The 22,244-nt window shown below is 46.5% G+C and overlaps 1 long non-coding RNA gene across 1 annotated transcript; it reads right to left on the reverse strand.

Moving 5' to 3' along the window:
• Positions 1-15,739: 15,739 nt before the first annotated feature.
• Positions 15,740-17,145, reverse strand: LOC139359326 (uncharacterized). Its single transcript, XR_011615254.1, has 2 exons — positions 16,130-17,145; positions 15,740-16,018 (listed from the first exon to the last, which is right to left on the reverse strand). It is a non-coding gene; the product is annotated as an uncharacterized lncRNA (long non-coding RNA).
• Positions 17,146-22,244: the final 5,099 nt, after the last annotated feature.

Raw genomic sequence — 22,244 nt, forward strand, 5'->3', positions numbered from 1 at the left:
GGGGCCTCAAATGCAGCTAGCTACTGTGACTGACAAACTGTATTTACAATTTTATTTGACTTTAATTAATGTAAATATCAATGGCCACATGTGGTTAGGGGCTACTGTGTTGGACAGTACAGATTTAACTGATTTAAGACCAAGATGTGCTTGTTTTCTTCCTAAACCTGTTCCAGGAGAGAGAATCCACATCTTGCCAGTTTTTACAATCTCACTTATCAAAAGGACTTTTTTTTGTTTCCATCTAGAAATCTCACTTATTTTAGTAATCTTGATTTTAAAATCATAGAATTTTATTCTCTCTAATAATCTGTTGTTCAATACAGTAGCCACTCTCCTTAAGTGGCTATTTAAACTAAATTAACTATACCTAAGGAAAATAAAATTAGAGTTATTACATTCCTAGCTTCATTTGATCAATAGTCAAATGTGGTTAGTGTCCACCATACTGAACAAGGTAGTTCTAGATACAAGTAAAATAAGCAGAAATAAAAATCTGAATGCTGAAGATCTTAATGCAAGAAATTGAATAAAGAGTCACTAGCCAGAGCTATAAATATTTGGAGGAGTAGAGATAACCAAACATCTGGGTACTCTGTGACTTAGGCAAGTTGAATCAAGAAAAATGACACGAAGTTGAACCTTGGCTACCAGAGAAATGATGCTACCACTAACCAAGATTTAAAGGCAGCAGAGGAGTTCTCATGGTAAACAAAAAATAAAATAAAATAAATATTTATTTTTAGACCTGTTACAATTCCAGTCTATTTTCTTCAGAATTGTCACATACACTACTCAATTTAGTGAATAAAAAATGGCAGGGAGGGTGATTTGCTGTAGCAGTATTAAAGCCATTTGCAAATGTGGAAAAAGCCAGGGGCAATTTGGGATGCAAATTAAGCGCATCTTTGTTTTCCTCTACAAGGATGGAAAGTCATCATAGTGATTGATGTTGAAGCTGTAGTTATTGAGAACTCAGAAGCAAGAGAAGAGAAACAGTAAATTCTAGGGGAAAAGCAGAAAATAAGGGTGGTAGTCTGTGGAAGGACAATTACACTCTTAACAAGTCATTCCACTGGCATAAAGAAACAATTTTTCTAATAAACAATGTTTCAGAGCATGAGAGCTTTATATTCCACATGAAACCACCTGGCCCTGGGACTAAGATGTTTAGTATGAGAATCTCTGAGAAAATCACTCTATGGAAACCAAAAGATAAACGATTTCTGGATTTAAATTAAACATTTATTTAACAAATTACATCATTTTAATTAAGCAGTGTTATTTAATCTAGCAACTAGAGCAGTGGTTTGCATACAGTGGATATTCAGGAACTGTTACACAGGATGAAGGAAGGAAGGGAGGAAGGAAAGAAGGACAGATGGAAGGATAGATAGAAGATAGGAGGGAAGAGAAAGGAAGGCTATAGCAAAAATTAATAGTATTTTATTACATTCATTCAGGAAAAATAAAAAATTTCCTCCATTATCTGCACTATTAGTGACATAAACATAGAAGTATGAGTACTATATTTTTATGCAATCTTTTTATTTGTTCCCTATAAAACTTGAATTAAAGAACTATATTGCATAAAATAAAACATACACATTTTCCTCATCAAAAACTATTTTACCTGTTATTTGGGAACATGTGGGTCTATATACACTTGCTTATGCCCCATACATTAAAGCAAACTGTGCAGAATTTATCATATTTTAGGTACTAGAGAAAATTATCAAAGGGGCCTTCAAAGGCTGATCCATGGAGGCACAGGGCACATTCATTTGGATTCTATGACATACTTTCCCATCACTAATGTGAAGCAGCTGCAGTCTAACCAAATATTTTATATTTATAAATGCCTTCTGAAAATAGCTGTACATAATTACGTGTAGGTTGTTTATTGTAGATGAAAACAGGGAAGTTGAAGGTGAGTACTGCAAGAAAGGGATCAATATAAATATTGAGTTTACACAGTTTCAATTGCGAGGCCACATTGGGCAGAAAAAATACCCCTACATTATGAACATTCGGGAAATAAGTGATTGTTCCATCCCACCTGTGTCTGTGTCTGGTCCTCAATCTTCTCTGAGCCTGCCTCTTGGATGTTGTTGTTTAAACACAGCGTATTTTTATTCTGAAATATTCTTGCAACATCTTATTAATTCGTGTTCAAGTAAGGTCCCATTCTGTTGAGACTCTTCAGGTATACTGAAGATTCTGCTATTTGGTAACTTAGAAAAATAGTGTTTCTTTGCCTTATTTTGCACTTGTATATTTCTCTATATATATTTTATTTCTTAACTCAGAGAACTGGGGACAATAGACTAAATTGAATGAATAGTATATCTTTGTGGCTCTTTCACTCTACCTATTCTTTTCAAGCTTTGGTCAAATCATCCGACATGTTTTCTTAGTGCAGTGAAATAGATACCTTGTTCTTGATCAATAATTTCAATTAGTTGAAATAATCAAACATTCCCATAATTTCAAGCAACCTCAGAAATCTGAACGGGAAACTTTTCAATTCAAATTGGAATATATGAAGGTTTCTATGTTTAAAATAAAGCACAGAACGTACTTGATTTTTAAAAATAAGTCATAAACTAGTTGAGCAAAGAAAGGGCTAAGACATAGAGGAATCCACATTCAATACTCATCATACTTGAGACTACAAGGTTCCAGAATCATCTCATTATGTTGGCTCATGTCTGCCCTTCTCACCTGGAAGAATGTGATTTATTATATGTTAACAATGACCAAAACCCAGGATTATAAACACTGAAAATTTTAAGCTTCTTTTTAAACATAGCCATGATTATTTTTTTCTTGTTTAAAGGAAATTTATCTGAAAAGGAATGATTGTTTATATGGGTGATGAAATTATAAAATAATCAAAATACTGAGATACACTGATTGTATACTCTCCATGTGATTTTACAATAGCTCTCTCTTATTCATCTACATTAATAGATATTATCCTTTGGAGAAGGAGAGGCAAAGCCCTAAGCAGTAGAGTGTATGTGGAGAGTACCTGAACAATTTAATCAGAATCTCCAAACAGTGTAAAGAAATGCAATACACAATTGTGAAAGTAGGCTTTATCAAAGATGTATTAGTCCATTTTATACTGCTGTGAAGAACTACCCAAGACTGGGTAATTTATAAAGAAAAACAGGGTTAATGGACTCACAGCTCCACATGACTGGGGAGGCCCCACAATCATGGTGGAAGTCAAAGGAGGAGGAAAGGCATGTCTTACATGGAGGCAGGCAAGAGCATGTGCAGGGGAACCGACCTTTATAAAACCATTAGATCTCATAAGACTTATCACTATCACAAGAACAGCATGGGAAAAATCTGCCCCCATGATTCAATTACCCCCTACCAGGTCCCTCCCACAATACATAGGGATTACAGGAGCTACAATTCAAAACAAATTTGGGTGGGGACACAGCCAAACTATAACAAAGTGGTGGCATGAAAGAGATCAGTAAAGCAGAAAAGAGTTCAAGAATGTTTAATTCCAAAGGAATAACATTTATGAAAGCAATTTGCAAGAATAATTCTGTCACTTCTGCTTCCATTGTATTCCAAAGAATAACAAATGCATTTGCAATATTTACTACTGAATTTGAAGTAGATTTTAAGCTTTGAGGAAGTGATGTCATTGCTGCTCTAGTCTTTTTGGTAAGTGAAAGGGCTGAACTGGCATTGATTTAAAATGTATCCCAAATAGACATTGATTTTGAAAGACATGTGGTTTTATAAAAAGGTGAAAGGTTGTCAAGTCTTCTAATAAAGAAAAAAGAAAGTCTGTGTTTTTATTTTTTACATTTAACTATATGACTTGAATATCAGAATTTGGAATAAAACATGGTTAGCTTAAAGTTTGCTTAAATGTTATTTTTTCACATTGAAAGCTCAATGCAACCAGAAAAACTGAGGATAAGACCAGAATGTTTGTTGTTACTGTTTTTGGCCTCTAGTATATACTTATGAATGTTTGACTCATATGTCAACAAAGCTAAATAATCTGCCTTGTTAGCTGGGGGGCAGGACTAAAGAAATTACAAAATTTTTGCAGAAAAAAAGTGACTAGTTTTTAGTCATTCATGGGAGTAACTATGGGGTATGAAGAAACAACTGCTACATAAGAAGTGGAATACAAAGGTCTTGTTAGCCATAAAACAGATACAAGTGAAATAGTGACTTAAACAAGGTACAAATATATTTCTCTCTCTTCCAAATGTCTGGATTTATAGCCCAGGATAGATGTGATAGCTCCAATAATAATCTAGGACCTTCTTACTATGTTGTTCTGCTTGTCTTCCACAACAACCTATATTTGTTAATATTTCATGTACAACACATTTGCTAGAGTTCCTGCTGTTACTTCTGTGTTCCTTGAGCATACAGGTAAAAGGAAGGTGGAGAGGAAGTCTCCTTTCTTTAAGAACACATTTTAGAAGTTGGACGTTTCATGTCCACTTCTAGCCCACTGGCAAAACTTAGAGTTGCACTTAGCTGCAAGGAAAGTTTTAAAAACACAGACATTATTCAAGATGGGCATTGCAATTGCTAAAATTAAGGAATTCTATTAGTAAAGGAAGAAAAGAAATATGTACTGAGGCAAACCTTCTGGTACCTGACCCTAGATTATTTTACTAACCTTCATAAACAACAGCAATGAAATTTCCATCAACTCTGCACATTTTCTATAATTTAAAATTGATTAAGACTAAATGAAAGCTGAATTCATTTTTGCTTACTAGATATTTGTAAAAACCTTTTATATTTTATTTTATAAACCATAATGTTTAAAATAAAACTGATTAAAGTAGACAGTTATTTTATCTCTTCATTGATAAAGGAGTGAGCTAAACAACATCTAAGGTGGCCTTACATAAGTAATCTAAAGATCTAAGATTCCATGAAAATCTATAATTTATAATATTGTATATAATATATATTGTAAATATAATTTATAATATTATTATATTTTATTCATCAAATGTTCATTTTTGATACCAGAAATTTGATCAAATAGAATACCATGGAAACATGGAAACACCTATGAAACATCACTAGGGTGGGTGTGTCATGCCCCGTGAAAGGAAACTAAATATAGTTTCCCTATATGTCTGAGTATAGGGTCTGAGTATAACCCAACCTTATCACTGTTTCTCTCACATATGCAGATTTCTTAGCAATTAGGTGGTCAGTAGTTTGAAAAAGCTATTTCAAATGACTTTCTTTGAAGAATAACCTGTTTGAATCTAACATAGCCAGGACATTTTCACTAGACTTCACATAAATATTTATCTCATTTAATTATTAGAACAATCTTATGATTACTCCCATTATTCCTATTGACTGTTGAGTAAACCGGGCTGCAAAAAAAAGAGGGGGACTTGCTCAAGATCATTCACCCAGTAAGTAACAGAGTAAGAATTTAAATTTTATTCTGACTTTAGAGACCAATCATATAACCACTACATGAAAGACACTTGCAACTTAAAAGAATTTTAAGAAAGAATAATGGACTTGTTATACCATTTATTTTCTGTATAGACAATTACATTTTTAAAATAAACTCAAAGCCATGCATCTTTGTATGCATATACATTCAATTCCATTGACAGAGATAAAGTTATTCTTTAAAATTATGCTCTTCCTGGCCGGGCGTGGTGGCTCATGCCTGTAATCCCAGCACTTTGGGAGGCTGAGGCAGGCAGATCACCTGAGGTCAGGAGTTTGAGACCAGCCTGGCCAACATGGTGAAACCCCGTCTCTACTAAAAATACAAAAATTAGCCAGGCGTGGTTGCAGGTGCCTGTAATGCCAGCTATTCTGGAGGCTGAGGCAGGAGATTCGCTTGAACCTGGGAGGCAGATGTTGCAGTAAGCCGAGATCGCGCCATTGCACTCCAGCCTGGGAGAAAGTATGAGCCTCTGTCTCAAAAAAAAAAAAAAAAAAAAAAAAAAAAACAAGAAAAGATAAGAAAAATTACGTTCTTCCAATTTAGAAAAATTGTGTTCTTCCAATTTAGAAATATCCAGCCCTGATCCCTGCTCTGCCACTTAAGCTTTTTCTCAGTACAAGATTTTGTTGTTCATCTTTCCTTCTTTTAATTTTTAAAGTCTAACTTTCTTCATCAAAATTAAGGGAGTTAGAACAATGTTTGAGGATTAAATTGAAGACTAAGTATAAAAATCTTGTAGAGTGTCAGCCAGGCGTGGTGGCACAAGCCTGTAATCTCAGCACTTTGGGAGGCTGAGGCAGGTGGATGGCTTGAGGTTGGGAGTTTGAGACCAACCTGGCCAATGTGGTGAAACTCCTTCTCTACTAAAAATACAAAAATTAGCTGGGTCTGGTGGCCCACGCCTGTAATCCCAGCTACTCAGGTGGCTGAGGCAGGAAGGAGAATAACTTGAACCCAGGAGGCGGAGGTTGCAGTAAGCCAAAATCACGCCACTGCACTCCAGCCTGGGCTGCAGAGCAAGACTCCGTCTCAAAAAAATCAATTGTAGAGTGTCTATAACATTTTTCACCTATTCATGAATTCATTTATGAATTTATTAATTCATCTTGAATTAAAATTACAGCAACTAAAATTCATCTGAAGATTCACTGGTAATTCAACTTGCATTTCAGTTTTAAAGCAATTGACTTTCAAAAATCTTGAAAAGGGAACACTATCAAAAAAGACATGCTGCTTAAAATGGTGCCTTCAGAAGAAGGTACTGAGTAAATATTTAATACATCAATACATGCATTTTGAAGTTGATGGTTGAATAGATTGTCTATTGTTTTGTGAACTGAAGTGTTATAACACATGGACTCAATGTATTAGGTTCAAGTTCCTGACCTACCCATATACTCTTTGCATTAGCTTCAGTATTTACTTAATCTCTTTTAACTTCAGGTCTTCATCTGCAAAAATAAGAGTGAAAATTGCAGTACCTCTTAGGAATGTTTTAAAGAGTAAGCAGGTGGCCCGCAACAAATAATTTGCATTATTTTTGTAAGTAGTAAGCTTTAAAAATCAACTATTCTTATTAAATAGTAAAATTGTGCAAATTTGTATGCTAAATGTTAATTTCATGCTTCACTTTATTTTGTAATATTTGCATTTTAGAGGACCAACTAGTCCCGAGAGGGGTAGAATGCAAAATCAGAAGCCTTCTTTGAGCAGTTCTGCAAGCGCAAATAGTGGAGAGTATTCTGGACTTACACAGATTAACATTCGCTAATGGATAGAGGGGGATAGGGCAGATGTTATTCCAGCATATGCAAGGCCTTATGGCAGAAGAGACCATGGCCCTGTGAGAAGCTGAAAGAGGGTTGAGTGAATGTTGCCCAGAAAGGGGCATTTGGAGTGTTATGACGTGAGTCTGGAGAGATGGGAGGAAACCAAACTATGCAGTGGCTTCTGGACCATATTCAGGGTTTTGTTCTTTATCCTAAGAGCAGTGGAAAGTCATTATCAATTTTAAGCTGATGGCTTGGGGCACTCAGTGTATCAGAATGACATTTTAATAAGTTTACTCTGGCTTCCATGCAAACTGCTTTGAGGAGAGTTTAGAATAAAATATGTGGACACCAATTCATAGTGAATGTATTAGATCCACATTTAGAAAGCAAGTAGACAAAATATAGTGAGTGAAAGACTCAATGTGGAAGATGAGGGAAAGGAAGATATCAAGCATGATGACTGGAATTTTGCTTTATGGAATTAGATGCCAACTGATAAATTAAAATATCCTCTATGATGTTCTCAAAATAAGTTGTTGGTGGAACAGACAATGAGAATGTCACCTAAAGTACTTAGAAACTACAGCCTCCTTGTGGCTATTTCAGTTCCTTTAGCATTTGATCAATCCTCTCAAATAAGACAGAAAAAATTCTAGCAAGCATTAGGTACACAAGAAGCTTATCGAGGCTGGAAGTTCTACCAAATCTCCTGCTGTCAGGAGGAAGTGCATTATTACACTACCTGTCCTGGTGACTTGCCTCATTCTCAGGTGATACTGTCTCATCTTAGTAAGTGGCTCCCATTAATAATGCAACAGACTGAGTATGGTGGCTCATACCTGTAATCCCAGCATCTTGGGAGGCCAAGGCAGGCAGATCACTTGAAGTCAGGAGCTCGAGACCAGCCTGGCCAACATGATAAACCCTATATCTAATAAAAATACAAAAATGAGCTGGGTGTGGTGGTGCACACCTGTAAACCCAGCTACTCAGGAATCTGAGGCAGAAGAATCACTTGAAATCCGGAGGCAGAGACTGCAGTGAGCAGAGATCGCACCACTGCACTCCAGCCTGGGCAACAGAGTGAGTACCACTACATCTCTCTCTCTCTCTCTCTCTCTCTCTCTCTATATATATATATATATATATATATATATATATATATACACACACACACACACACACACATATATATATAAATATATATATACACATATATATATAAAATATATATATATATAAAATATATATATATTTTTTAAGAATTTTGAGGGCGGGCATGGTGGCTCAAGCCTGTAATCCCAGCACTTTGGGAGGCCGAGACGGGCGGATCACGAGGTCAGGAGATCAAGACCATCCTGGCTAACGCAGTGAAACCCCGTCTCTACTAAAAAATACAAAAAACTAGCCGGGCAAGGTGGCAGGCGCCTGTAGTCCCAGCTACTCAGGAGGCTGAGGCAGGAGAATGGCATAAACCCGGGAGGCGGAGCTTGCAGTGAGCCGAGATCCGGCCACTGCACTCCAGCCTGGGCGACAGAGCGAGACTGCGAGACTCCGTCTCAAAAAAAAAAAAAAAAAAAAAAAAAAGATTTTTGAGATATATATATAGATCAGCTTCTTCCCCCAAATGCTTTACTCCAGAATACTAATTAGATCTTTATTTGAATCAAGAATATTAATGCACAAATGATCGATCCAGGAGGTTGAATTTCCAAATATTTTGCAGGTGATATATCAATGGTTTTTATTCGTAGATTCTGTAAGAGTGTTTTTCGAAAGAACCACTCTATTTTGCCCACCATCCCAAATACAGTTTTCATAGATAGCTCTCAATTCTCTGCATGCTGATGGTTGCAGTGTACATTGTGTAAGTCTCCTGTTCATCATCCCAGTGACCCAGAACCCTAGGCACATTTTGCAGACATCAAAATTCCCAGTTGGTTTTTGCTTAGTGTGTGCCTGTGAGTGGTAGCTTCAAGAAGACTCAGCAAGGCTAAAGAAACTCATCTGCTTATAACTAGACAGTGACAGAAACATCTGCTGGTTTTCATAGCTGGTTTGATTTATCTTTAAAAAAGAGATTCATACAGAGTATTGAGAAAGGGAGTTTAGTTTGAGAATATTAATAAAGAACCAATTAGGAAATAAAAATTTTTGATTCTTAAAATCTTAGGTAAAATACATCGAAAATCTGAGTGCAGGAGAGCAGCCGGTGTCTGGAGGATATGCACTATGGAGAGTCAGAGAGCAAAGTAAGCAATGAGGGTTCCCACACTGCCACCGCCCCCACTCCCACCACTGTCCAGCCTGGGACTTGAGAGACAACCTTGAGCCTTGTTCACCTGGGACCTAGTGTCCACCTGGGACCTGAATAGCAAGATGGCGCCTTGGAGCCCACTTGAAACATCATGTGCACCTGGGGCCTGAGTGTCCATGTGGGGCCAGGTGACCACTGGGGGCCTGAATGTCAACTTGGAGCCTGAAGTCTACTGGGAGCCTAGGTATGCAACTAGGTCCAGGTTTCTACCTGGGGCCTGATGTCCACCAGGGCCTGGTATTCACCTGGGGCCTGATGTCTACCTGGTTCCGGGTGTCAATCTGGGACCTGATGAAAACCTTAAGTTAGGTGTCCACCTGGGGCCTGATGTCAACCTGGAACCTGATGTCCACCTAGAGTCTGATGTTCAGCTTCGATCTCATGTCCACCTGGAGCCTGGCCAACCACCTGGGGCCTTATGGCCACCCAGGGCATAATGTCCACCTGAAGCTTGATGTCTAACTGGGGACTGGTTTTCCACCTGGGGCCTAAGTTCTCTTTTCAGGCCTGATGTCCTCCAGTTGGCCTGGTGTTCATCTGGTTCCTTGGTGTCAATTTACTGCCTGGATTCCAGTGTCCTCCTGGGGCCTGATGTCTACCAGGAACCTAGTTACACCTGGGACCTGGGTGTCCACATGGGACCTGATGTTCACCCAGGGCCTAGGAATCCAACTGGTGAGTGGTGTCCCCCTGGGTCCTGGTGTTCACCTGGGGGCTGATATCAATCTTCAGCCTAGGTATTCACCTGGGGACTGGCATCCACCTTCAGCATGGTTGTCTATCTAGGACCAGTGTCCACCTGGTACCTGTTGTACAGCTGGGGCCTCTGTGTCCACCTAGGATCTGGTGTCAACTTGGGGCTGGGGTACTTACCCGGAGCCTGGATGTCCACTGGGACATGATACTCACTGGCCTGGAACTTCACCTAAGGCCTGATGTTCCCCAGGACCTATGTATCTACCTAGGGACTTGTGTCCAGGTGGGGCCTGAGGTCCATCTGGGGCCTGGAATTAACCTGGGACCTGATGTCCACCTGGGGCCTGGGTGTTCCTCTGGAGTCTGATATCTATCTGGGGCCTGGGTGTCCTGTGGTCTAATGTCCACTTGTGGGCTGGTGTCCACCTGGGGTCTGGGTGTCCACCTAGGAACCTGATGTCCACCTGAAGCCTAGGTAACCACCTAGGGCATGGTGTTATCTGTGCCTTTATTTCCACCTGAGCCTGGTGTACATCTGGGGCCTGAGTGTCCATCTGAGGCCTGATGTACACCTCGAGCCCAGTGTCCCCTTGTGGCCTGATGTCACCTTGGAAGCTGATATCCACCTGGGGACTGATGTGCTCCTGGGATCTGATATCCAACTGGGACCAGATGTTCACATAAGGCCTGGAGTTAATCCTGGGGCCTGATGTTCACCAGGGTCTCAGGTGTCTACCTAAGGTCTAATGTCCAACTAGGGCCTGATTTCCACCTGGAGTCTAGCATCCACCTTGGCCCTGATGCTACTTGAGGCCTGGGTGTCTACGTAGAACCTGAGTCCCCAATTGGGCCCTGATGTCAACCTGGGACCTGGTGTCCTTATAGAGCCTGATAGTACCTAAGGCCTGGGGATCATCCTGCAGCCTGATGCTTACCTGTAGCCTCGTGTCCATATGCGGCCTGGGTGTCCACCTGTGAGCCTGATGTACACCTGGAGTTCAGTGTCCCCTTGGATACTAATATATACCAGGAAAATGGTATATACCTGTGGCCTGATATACACCTGGAGCCTGTGTGTCCACTTGAGCCCTGATGTCCACCTGGGGCCTGGTGTTTACCTGGGGCCTATATCGACCTGGGATCTGAGTGTCCCCATAGGCCTGAATATTCACCTGGAAACTGGTGGCAACCTGGGGCTCAGCTATACATCTAAGACCTGTTGTCTGTTAGGGGCCTATGTCCACTTTGGGCCTGGTTTTCATCTGAAACCTCATGTTCACCAGGGCCCTGGGTGTCAACCTGGGGGTTGATGTTCACCAGGGGTCTTGGTATCTACCTGGGACTTAATGTCCACTTAGGGCCTCATTTCCATCTGGGGTCTGGGAGACCACCTGGGAACTGATGTTCAGCTGGGGCCTGGAGTTCACTTGGGGCCTGTTATCCACCTGGGGCCTGTTATCCACCTGGGGCCTGGGTGTCAACCTAGAGTCTGATGTCCACCTGAAGCCTGATATTTAAGGCCTAAGTGTGCATCCGGGGCCTGTTGTTTGCATGTGTCCAGGATATTCTTCTGGGGTATGGATGACTACTTGGTCCCTGATGTCTCCCTAAGGCCTGGGGGAGTGTGCACCTAGAGCTAGATATCCACCTGGTGCCTGCGTATCCTCCAGTGGCCTGATGTCCACCTGGTGTCCATCTGGGGTCTGGAGATCAACCTGGGTCCTGATGTACACTTTGAGTCCAGTGTCCACCTGAGGCCTGATGTTTGCCAGGTGCCTAAAATTCACCTGGGACCTGATACAAACCTGGGTCCTGGGTGTTTATATGGTGTATCATTTCCATCAAGGGCCCTGGTGTCCATCTGAGCCTGTGTGTCTATCAGGGACCTGATGTTTCTCATAGGTCTAGATTTCCACTTGGACCTTCTGTCCACATGGGACCTGACGTGCTCCTGAGGTTTGATGTTCAGCTGAGGACCAAATATTCACCTGGGGACTGGTGCACAGCTGCGGACTGATGTCCAGCTGAGGACTGATGTCCAGCTGAGGACTGATGTCCAGCTGGGACCTTATGTTTGCTTGGGGTTTGGTGTCTGCCTGAGGCTTAGGTATCCCTCTGGGGCCTGAATTAAACTTGGGTCCTGATATCCACCTTGGGCTGGACGTTCATCTGCGGACTATTTACCTGGGGACTGATGTCTCCTTGGAGCTAGATGTTCATGCTGGGCATGAGGTCCATGTAGAGCACTGGTGTGGACCTGGGCCTGATGTGTATCTGGGGCCTGAATCTAAGACCAACTTGATTTCTTTTGTTTTTTGTAAGTGACTTGGTCTTTATACTTGAAGGTTCACTCACTACATAATTTTTAAGGTTTAACTTTTTATTGCAATATATTTTAGAATTATGATCTCTCAGCCAAAATGTTCAGGTGTATGATAGGTGAATCTCAATATATAAATTCAAATTTTGTTTTATTTCAATAAAGTGTGTGTGTGTGCACGCATGCATGCATGTGTGCGTGTGTGTGTTTATGAGACTGTTATAGTCTTAAAATTAATTCTATTCCACCGTTTCACTTTTCCTCAAAGAAAAAAAGTGAGGGAAATAAGTTAACTCCAATTACACCTCTGCCAGATTCTCTTTGCATATCTTATCTTACACACATATTCCTAATTCTTTTGATAACATTCTTAATTTTGTTTTTTTCTCTTAACTTTGTTTCTATCCCCTATTTCTAACACAATGTTTTCAGTTATTCATACCCTGCCTGAGGAACATTGTAATTTAATCTTAATTTCTGATACACAATATTTTCCCAATTTTTCTCTGAAACTAATGAGGATCCACTTTGCATTTTCTTTTCCTTTTGTCTAGAACTATGATGAGATTTTGGATTTCTGCTTCAAAATATTCTTCTATCTGCTTTTGCATGAACAATCACTGTATTTTAAACTTTAGTTGTTTTGTGTTGTTTCCTTTGTTCCATAGTTGTTTTCATTGCTCTGTGTGTGTGTGTGTGTGTGTGTGTGTGTGTAAAGTTGTAAAAATTTTTGAGAATCACTTTCTGTTATTTTCTGAGGTTAAAGAGAAAACAACAGGTAAATTGGTAAATTTAGACATGTAAAGTTTCTGAGAATAAATTTAAAACAGGAATTGGAGGTATATCTAATTTCAAATAAATTTTTAGAAAAAAATTAATCTAAAAAAAGAACTAAATCAACTACCCGAAAGCCTAGAAAGATCGTATGAGTAAAATAAAAAGTTTAACATACGTAAGGACTTCAAACCACTTTAAGAAACAACAGATCATAAAATATTAAAATTTTAAAATAACTTTTTCATATTAGTAGAAATTCTAACTAAGAAGACAATTAATGCAAATGAAACAGAATTTTGAAAAAGAGATGAGTACAGATGTGATATAGATTTAAACATTTGATCTTAAAATAGAAAAAAATAAGTTTATTTCTTTTCCTTTCCGAAGCTCCTCCAAACTATCAAAGATAAACAGAAAACAATACATAAGAACAAACAAACAGAAAAGCACAACAAACAAGGCCTGTTTATTTCATCCTCTCCTGATAGTCTTCTGCTTATGGTTTTACACATCAGCCATAACAATCCAAGTATTAAATTTTCATTATCCCTTCCATTGTAAAGTTCCAAAAGAACATCTCATTATGACTGTACATTACGTTCAAAATTTTGATAACTAAAGAAATTGCACTTGAGAGTTGGACGCATTCCTTCCATTCATCAGCAATTGTTTACTAAGTGCCTACCATTATTCTTTTAGGCACCACATATTCAATGATTAAAAACTCAGTTGAGGTTCCTATTTCCAAAAAGTTTTAATTCCAGCATTAGGAGTCAGCTAATAAAAAGATAAATGTAAGCATTGCAAGAGAGACCAGGCGATGGAATGGGGATGGTTGTGTACAGAGTTGGGAGTGTTAACTTAGGGGAGGTCTTGAGACAAAAATGAGAAAGAACGAATTGAACAACCAGAAAGATGCAGACAATAGAGTCCAAGAACTAGAAGATGCAGGCCCTGATAGGCAAGGTGGATCATTTGCAGTTAAATATGAGAAACTCAATCTTCAATACAGTGAGTTCAACACAAGGAGGTTCATTTTATCAGGTAATGGGAAGTCCGAGGTGGAGGCAGATAGTTTTAATGGCTGAAAAGGCTCAGTGATGTATTCTTTTGGAGTCTCTTAGACTTTATGTCACTGTTCCAATATAGCTATGGTTGCTCTGGCCATCAAAATTGTATCCCAGACACGAAACATGGAAGAAAGTGCCACCAGTGTGTGGTAAAACTTGCATCAGGAAAGCCAAAATTCTCGAAGAACTTTCTAGTAGAATTCCATTTCATTGGCCAGAATCACAAAGCTGATGACTTCTGGTGACAAGAAAAGTTAAAAATTATGTTGCTAAATGCCACGGGTTCTGCCTAGGTCAAGTTGCTCACCACACTGAAAGCCAATCACTAAGACAAGGAGTATTTCCAGGGAAGAAAGGCTTTAATGCAGATGTCATCAGCAGATGTCATCAGCAGATGTCATAGATCAGCTTTAAGTCAGTCTCCCATCCCAACTAAAGTTAGGGGTGTATCTAGTGGGAAATGAATGTAACTACATACAGGAAAACAGGAATCAGGAAAGGGTGATTAAGAGGAGTTGGCCAATAAGCAGTAGGTGCATCTCATTATCCAATGCACTGTCGGAAAGTTTCAATTCCTTGATACTATCTGGGAGTACTGATGGTTGGTTTTCTAAGACAGGAATTCAGATAAAACAAATTTAAGTTTCTCAAACTTCAGTTGTATGGGAAAACTGAGCCACTTTAAATTAGGATTTTGTGTTATATCACCAACCTGATAACTGGGCTTTACATATTTATTCATCATTACAGCCCTGAAGGTGTTCTGGTAAGAAGGCATAACAGAATAATGGATACTGGAGGGCAACACTGTTAGCCTTTGCCATCTGAATGAGAAGTTCTGATTTCATGATATGTGTGTTGGAAAGCCTTTAGATGGTTTTCAGCAGCAAGTAGCATAGTTAGATGTAAATGTTACACAGACATTTTGCCTGCTGCATGGAGAGTGAGTTGTAGGCAGGTGGCAGTGGAAGTCAGGACAGCAGGGGATGTCACTATAGACATCCAGGTGAGAATCAGTGGTGGCCCGGAACATCATGAAATTAATGGACACAGAGAGAAGTGGAAACAATAAAAAAAGTTCTGGAGAGATGTAGGACTGATTTATGAAATGAAATTGCAGAGCAAGGGAACAATAGCCCCCAGGGATGAATAAAACCTAAAATTTTGACTTGAGCAGCTCGAAGACCATGGTGCTTGAGATGGGGGGACTTTGGTGGGAATAGGATTGAGGGTGGCGGATGTCAATTCTGTAACAATTTGCTAGGTAGGAGATGCTCTTAGACATCCAGATGGAGTTACCAGTCAGTTGCTTATCACCTTTTATTCTGGAGAACAGGACAGGTGGGAGAACATGGCAAGAACTATGTGACGAATTAGAGATAGAGGAGGTAACACCCTTGACCGAGGTACAACCAGCAAGTCCTATTCAATCTGCTGAGTTTTAGAGTCAGGCTCAGAAAAGGGTCCAGAGCATGGGCAGGAGGATCCAAAAGCTTCCAGGGTTCTTCCTGGGTCAGGGCCCTGCACGGAACAGCCTTGGAAAGACAAGGTTAGGGTCCTGCAGTTCACCTCTGTGGGTACCTGGAATCAGATGGTCCCACCTGTCATAGTGTAGGTACAGGGGATTAAGCTCCCATTTTCTCCTTTTTATGAATAATGTGATTTGTTTGGAGTAAGGAACCACAGCCTTACATGTACTCAGAAGTGTCTGTTGGCCTTCATTCTTTAGGAATGGCTGAGTGTGTGCTGAGACACTTGGAAAATGCTTTTTACTCCTGCGGGTCCTTCAGAGCAGAGAGGGGCTTAGGGGCCTGAGTGATGATTTGGGATAAGACAGAATGTTCCCAGGCACTGGACTCTGTCAAAAATCCTGGGACAAGAGCAGGCCCTGTTCGGTCCTTGAGGTTCTCATTTGGAAGTTGGGGGAAATCGCTGCCGTGGCTAAGAATGCCTCGAGAATGAGCCACATACCCCAGGAGCTGCAGGAAAAGAGGAGACAAGAGACGCTTCCAAGGTCCCTCTTGGTACCCTTAGAACCTGCATTTTCTGCTCATTTGCCTCCTGGAACCCTGGAAAGCCACCAAGTTGAGGACCCCCTAATGCAGTTGACTGTTGTGTTCTGTGATGCTCCTCCTGGCCACATGGGTGGTGGGAGGGCAGCCTCCCGGGTCTGTGGTGCCCACTGGAGCCAGGAGAAAGTCTTGCTGAGGTCATGCACCTCTAGTTCTCGTGCTGGCACAGGTTCCCATCGTCGGCTCGGGGATACGCCAGTGCCATGCTTGGGAACATGGGCTCCGCCGCGGAACCGCCCCTGTCCCTGTTTGCGCGTGTCCTGGAAGGCAGTAGCAGCTTGCAGGAGCCCCGGGGCTTTTGCAAGCGTGGGGGGTGGGGGATGGGGGGTGGGGAAGGCCGCCGCTCTTTCAGAGGGGGAGGGAGGCCGAGGACTCATGGGTCAGTGAATTTTCAGCTGACACCACGCCTTAAGGCCCAGGGGATGATTCTGTGCTGCAGTGAGGCCCCGCCTGCCTCAGCAGATGATGGCGAGCCCATCTTTTCTCACCCGGAGGGGTCCAAAATCCCATCTGAAAAGGAGTCCTGAGACCCCAGCAGACGCCCTGAAGCTCCCCCTCCAGCGGTGGAAGTCGGCTCAAGGAGGTCCTGAAGACAGGACTCCGGGGGTCTTGGTACTGGGATGCCCGCGGCCCCTTCTCCCACGCCGCCCCCTGCTGGAGCCCGGTTGCAGCGGCCGACAGCGCAGCAGCGGGAGTCCCAAGCGGCCCCCCCTCCCCCCTGCCCCACCACACACACGCCCCCTCCCACCCCATCCCGGGCCCCGGGGCCCCACGCAGCCACCGTTGTTTAAAGGGGCCGCAGCCTGACTTCCAGGTGGGGAGCGCGAGTGGGCCCGGCGCGGCAGGGCCAGTGCGCATGCGCGAGGCTCCAGCAGCCCCTCATATCACAGTGATTCCCACGGTTGTCTTAGAAACCGGCCCCCGAGGCTTGGCAAAGCAGGAGCCCTCCGTGGCGGTGCTTGGGTGTCTGGGCTGCGAGGCTCCTGCCTCACCTCTCCACGGGGTCGACAGGAACGTCTCCGGACGGACGATGCCGAGAGTCGCAATGCGCCGGCCAGGATGACAAAACCGCAGGCGGAGTCCGGGGGAACCGGCGCGTCGTCCCAGCCTCAGGCCTGCCCGGACGCTGTTGGGGTGAGTCTCCCCAAAAGTCTTGGCGCCGCGATGTGCAGGACAGGTCCGCCCGCGTGTCCGTGGGCTGCTCTCTCCCCCGAGGGGCCTTCACGCCCGGAGCAGAAGCCTGCAGCGTCAGGGGTTGCCTGCGGGGGTGTGTTTCTGTGCCGCTGCTGTGTGACTGCGTGTGTCCGTGTCTCTCCCATTCTCTCTTCTCTCTCTGGCCCTCACTCTCTGCGTCGTTCCCTCTTTCTGCCGGTGTGTGTGTGTGTGTGTGTGTGTGTGTGTGTGTGTGTGTGTATGCGCGCCCGTACGCGTGTGTGTGTTCGGACTTTCGCGCCCTGTGCGCCCAAAAGCGACTTCTTGCGTGTCGGCCTGGCTCTGCTGAGCCTCTTTCTGCCTCTGTGCCTGGCTCATGTGGCGGCTTGTCAATGGTTTCCGCCGCCGTTCCACTTTGGGTCCCTGAGGGCCTCGACCACGTGAGGAGATGCGTCTTCCCCGCAGCTGTGGAAATCTCATTACCCTTGCCGAGCCAGCGGACTCTCTCCTAGGATCAAGATAACCACACTCCAGCCAGGGACAAAAAGCCCCAGAGGAGCTCGTCGCCCTGCAAGAGAGGAGCACACCCGCCTCAGAGGAGACGCTTGGACCTTTTCACGGCGCTTCTCTGAGACATGAAGCCACACCCCGGCAGAAGCTTGAAGAGGAAGCCGGGAAGGGGAGATGCCAAGCCTCCCAGTCCCTGGAACGCTGGCCTCTCCGGACAAGTCGGCCTTTGGGCAACCCTCCCCTTAGGCCCCTGGCGGTGGCACCGAGCAGTAAGCGGCCTGGGCTCCGGCCTCTGCTCTGCCCTCCCTCTTGCTCTGTCTCCCCCGTTTCTCAGGGGCCTAGACGCTTCTCGGTCTGGCTGAATGTCTTCAACACAGATCGCTTCCCAGTCCGTCAGGGAGACAGTCGTGGGAGATCCGTGTCGTGACGGTCTCTCTCTCCAAACCTGTTTCTGCTGGCTTGGGCAGGTTCCATGACCCTGGAGCTCTTGGCTTCCACACGTGTCTCCGACAGGGAAGCTGTCTTGCTCTCCCTGTTTCACCTCATGGCTGGGTGGCTTGCCTAGCACGAGCGGTAGGCGAGCCCGTGACTGGCCTGGTCTTCTTGGACAGGCGGTGTGGCATTTCCCCTCTGCACTTCCCGTCTCATTCTTGAGGGACAGCCTCTCCTCTGCTCCTGGGTGGACTGACTCCGTGAATCTTCTGGCCCCCTCCTGGATCCCGGGCCTTCTTTGGTTTCCCTTGGAATGGACGGACAGGTCCCTTGGGACCCTCTTCCACCGGGCACGGGCCTGGACACCGCTGTTGGTTTCGCCGTCGCCCCGTATGCCCGGGCTGGCACACGTTCCCATCGTCGGCTCGGGGATACGCCAGTGCCACGCGTGGGGCCATGGGCTCCGCCGCGGAACCGCCCCTGTCCCTGTTTGCGCGTGTCCTGGAAGGCAGTAGCAGCTTGCAGGAGCCCCGGGGCTTTTGCAAGCGTGGGGGGTGAGGGGTGGGGAAGGCCGCCGCTCTTTCAGAGGGGGAGGGAGGCCGAGGACTCATGGGTCAGTGAATTTTCAGCTGACACCACGCCTTAAGGCCCAGGGGATGATTCTGTGCTGCAGTGAGGCCCCGCCTGCCTCAGCAGATGATGGCGAGCCCATCCTTTCTCACCCGGAGGGGTCCAAAATCCCATCTGAAGAGGAGTCCTGAGACCCCAGCAGACGCCCTGAAGCTCCCCCTCCACCGGTGGAAGTCGGCTCAAGGAGGTCCTGAAGACAGGACTCCGGGGGTCTTGGTACTGGGATGCCCGCGGCCCCTTCTCCCACGCCGCCCCCTGCTGGAGCCCGGATCCGGCGGCCGCCGGGGCTGCAGCGGGAGTCCCCAGCGGCCCCCCCCTCCCCCCTGCCCCACCACACACACGCCCCCTCCCACCCCATCCCGGGCCCCGGCGCCCCGCGCAGCCGCCGTTGTTTAAAGGGGCCGCAGCCTGACTTCCAGGTGGGGAGCGCGAGTGGGCCCGGCGCGGCAGGACCAGTGCGCATGCGCGAGGCTCCAGCGGCCCCTCCCGTCACAGTGATTCCCACGGTTGTCTTAGAAACCGGCCCCCGAGGCTTGGCAAAGCAGGAGCCCTCCGTGGCGGTGCTTGGGTGTCGGGGCTGCGAGGCTCCTGCCTCACCTCTCCACGGGGTCGACGGGAACGTCTCCGGACGGACGACGCCGGGAGTCGCAATGCGCCGGCCAGGATGACAAAACCGCAGGCGGAGTCCGGGGGAAGCGGCGCGTCGTCCCAGCCTCAGGCCTGCCCGGACGCTGTTGGGGTGAGTCTCCCCCAAAAGTCTTGGCCCCGTGATGTGCAGGACAGGTCCGCCCGCGTGTCCGTGGGCTGCTCTCTCCCCCGAGGGACCTTCACGCCCGGAGCAGAAGCCTGCAGCGTCAGGGGTTGCCTGCGGGGGTGTGTTTCTGTGCCGCTGCTGTGTGACTGCGTGTGTCCGTGTCTCTCCCATTCTCTCTTCTCTCTCTGGCCCTCACTCTCTGCGTCGTTCCCTCTTTCTGCCGGTTTGTGTGTGTGTGTGTGTGTGTGTGTGTGTGTGTGTGTGTGTATGCGCGCCCGTACGCGTGTGTGTGTTCGGACTTTCGCGCCCTGTGCGCCCAAAAGCGACTTCTTGCGTGTCGGCCTGGCTCTGCTGAGCCTCTTTCTGCCTCTGTGCCTGGCTCATGTGGCGGCTTGTCAATGGTTTCCGCCGCCGTTCCACTTTGGGTCCCTGAGGGCCTCGACCACGTGAGGAGATGCGTCTTCCCCGCAGCTGTGGAAATCTCATTACCCTTGCCGAGCCAGCGGACTCTCTCCTAGGATCAAGATAACCACAGTCCAGCCAGGGACAAAAAGCCCCAGAGGAGCTCGTCGCCCTGCAAGAGAGGAGCACACCCGCCTCAGAGGAGACGCTTGGACCTTTTCACGGCGCTTCTCTGAGACATGAAGCCACACCCCGGCAGAAGCTTGAAGAGGAAGCCGGGAAGGGGAGATGCCAAGCCTCCCAGTCCCTGGAACGCTGGCCTCTCCGGACAAGTCGGCCTTTGGGCAACCCTCCCCTTAGGCCCCCGGCGGTGGCACCGAGCAGTAAGCGGCCTGGGCTCCGGCCTCTGCTCTGCCCTCCCTCTTGCTCTGTCTCCCCCGTTTCTCAGGGGCCTAGACGCTTCTCGGTCTGGCTGAATGTCTTCAACACAGATCGCTTCCCAGTCCGTCAGGGAGACAGTCGTGGGAGATCCGTGTCGTGACGGTCTCTCTCTCCAAACCTGTTTCTGCTGGCTTGGGCAGGTTCCATGACCCTGGAGCTCTTGGCTTCCACACGTGTCTCCGACAGGGAAGCTGTCTTGCTCTCCCTGTTTCACCTCATGGCTGGGTGGCTTGCCTAGCACGAGCGGTAGGCGAGCCCGTGACTGGCCTGGTCTTCTTGGACAGGCGGTGTGGCATTTCCCCTCTGCACTTCCCGTCTCATTCTTGAGGGACAGCCTCTCCTCTGCTCCTGGGTGGACTGACTCCGTGAATCTTCTGGCCCCCTCCTGGATCCCGGGCCTTCTTTGGTTTCCCTTGGAATGGACGGACAGGTCCCTTGGGACCCTCTTCCACCGGGCACGGGCCTGGACACCGCTGTTGGTTTCGCCGTCGCCCCGTATGCCCGGGCTGGCACACGTTCCCATCGTCGGCTCGGGGATACGCCAGTGCCACGCGTGGGGCCATGGGCTCCGCCGCGGAACCGCCCCTGTCCCTGTTTGCGCGTGTCCTGGAAGGCAGTAGCAGCTTGCAGGAGCCCCGGGGCTTTTGCAAGCGTGGGGGGTGCGGGGTGGGGGGTGGGGGGTGGGGAAGGCCGCCGCTCTTTCAGAGGGGGAGGGAGGCCGAGGACTCATGGGTCAGTGAATTTTCAGCTGACACCACGCCTTAAGGCCCAGGGGATGATTCTGTGCTGCAGTGAGGCCCCGCCTGCCTCAGCAGATGATGGCGAGCCCATCCTTTCTCACCCGGAGGGGTCCAAAATCCCATCTGAAGAGGAGTCCTGAGACCCCAGCAGACGCCCTGAAGCTCCCCCTCCACCGGTGGAAGTCGGCTCAAGGAGGTCCTGAAGACAGGACTCCGGGGGTCTTGGTACTGGGATGCCCGCGGCCCCTTCTCCCACGCCGCCCCCTGCTGGAGCCCGGATCCGGCGGCCGCCGGGGCTGCAGCGGGAGTCCCCAGCGGCCCCCCCCTCCCCCCTGCCCCACCACACACACGCCCCCTCCCACCCCATCCCGGGCCCCGGCGCCCCGCGCAGCCGCCGTTGTTTAAAGGGGCCGCAGCCTGACTTCCAGGTGGGGAGCGCGAGTGGGCCCGGCGCGGCAGGACCAGTGCGCATGCGCGAGGCTCCAGCGGCCCCTCCCGTCACAGTGATTCCCACGGTTGTCTTAGAAACCGGCCCCCGAGGCTTGGCAAAGCAGGAGCCCTCCGTGGCGGTGCTTGGGTGTCGGGGCTGCGAGGCTCCTGCCTCACCTCTCCACGGGGTCGACGGGAACGTCTCCGGACGGACGACGCCGGGAGTCGCAATGCGCCGGCCAGGA

This window comes from Macaca nemestrina, chromosome 17 (assembly GCF_043159975.1).
Source record: "Macaca nemestrina isolate mMacNem1 chromosome 17, mMacNem.hap1, whole genome shotgun sequence".
Lineage (NCBI taxonomy): Eukaryota > Metazoa > Chordata > Mammalia > Primates > Cercopithecidae > Macaca > Macaca nemestrina.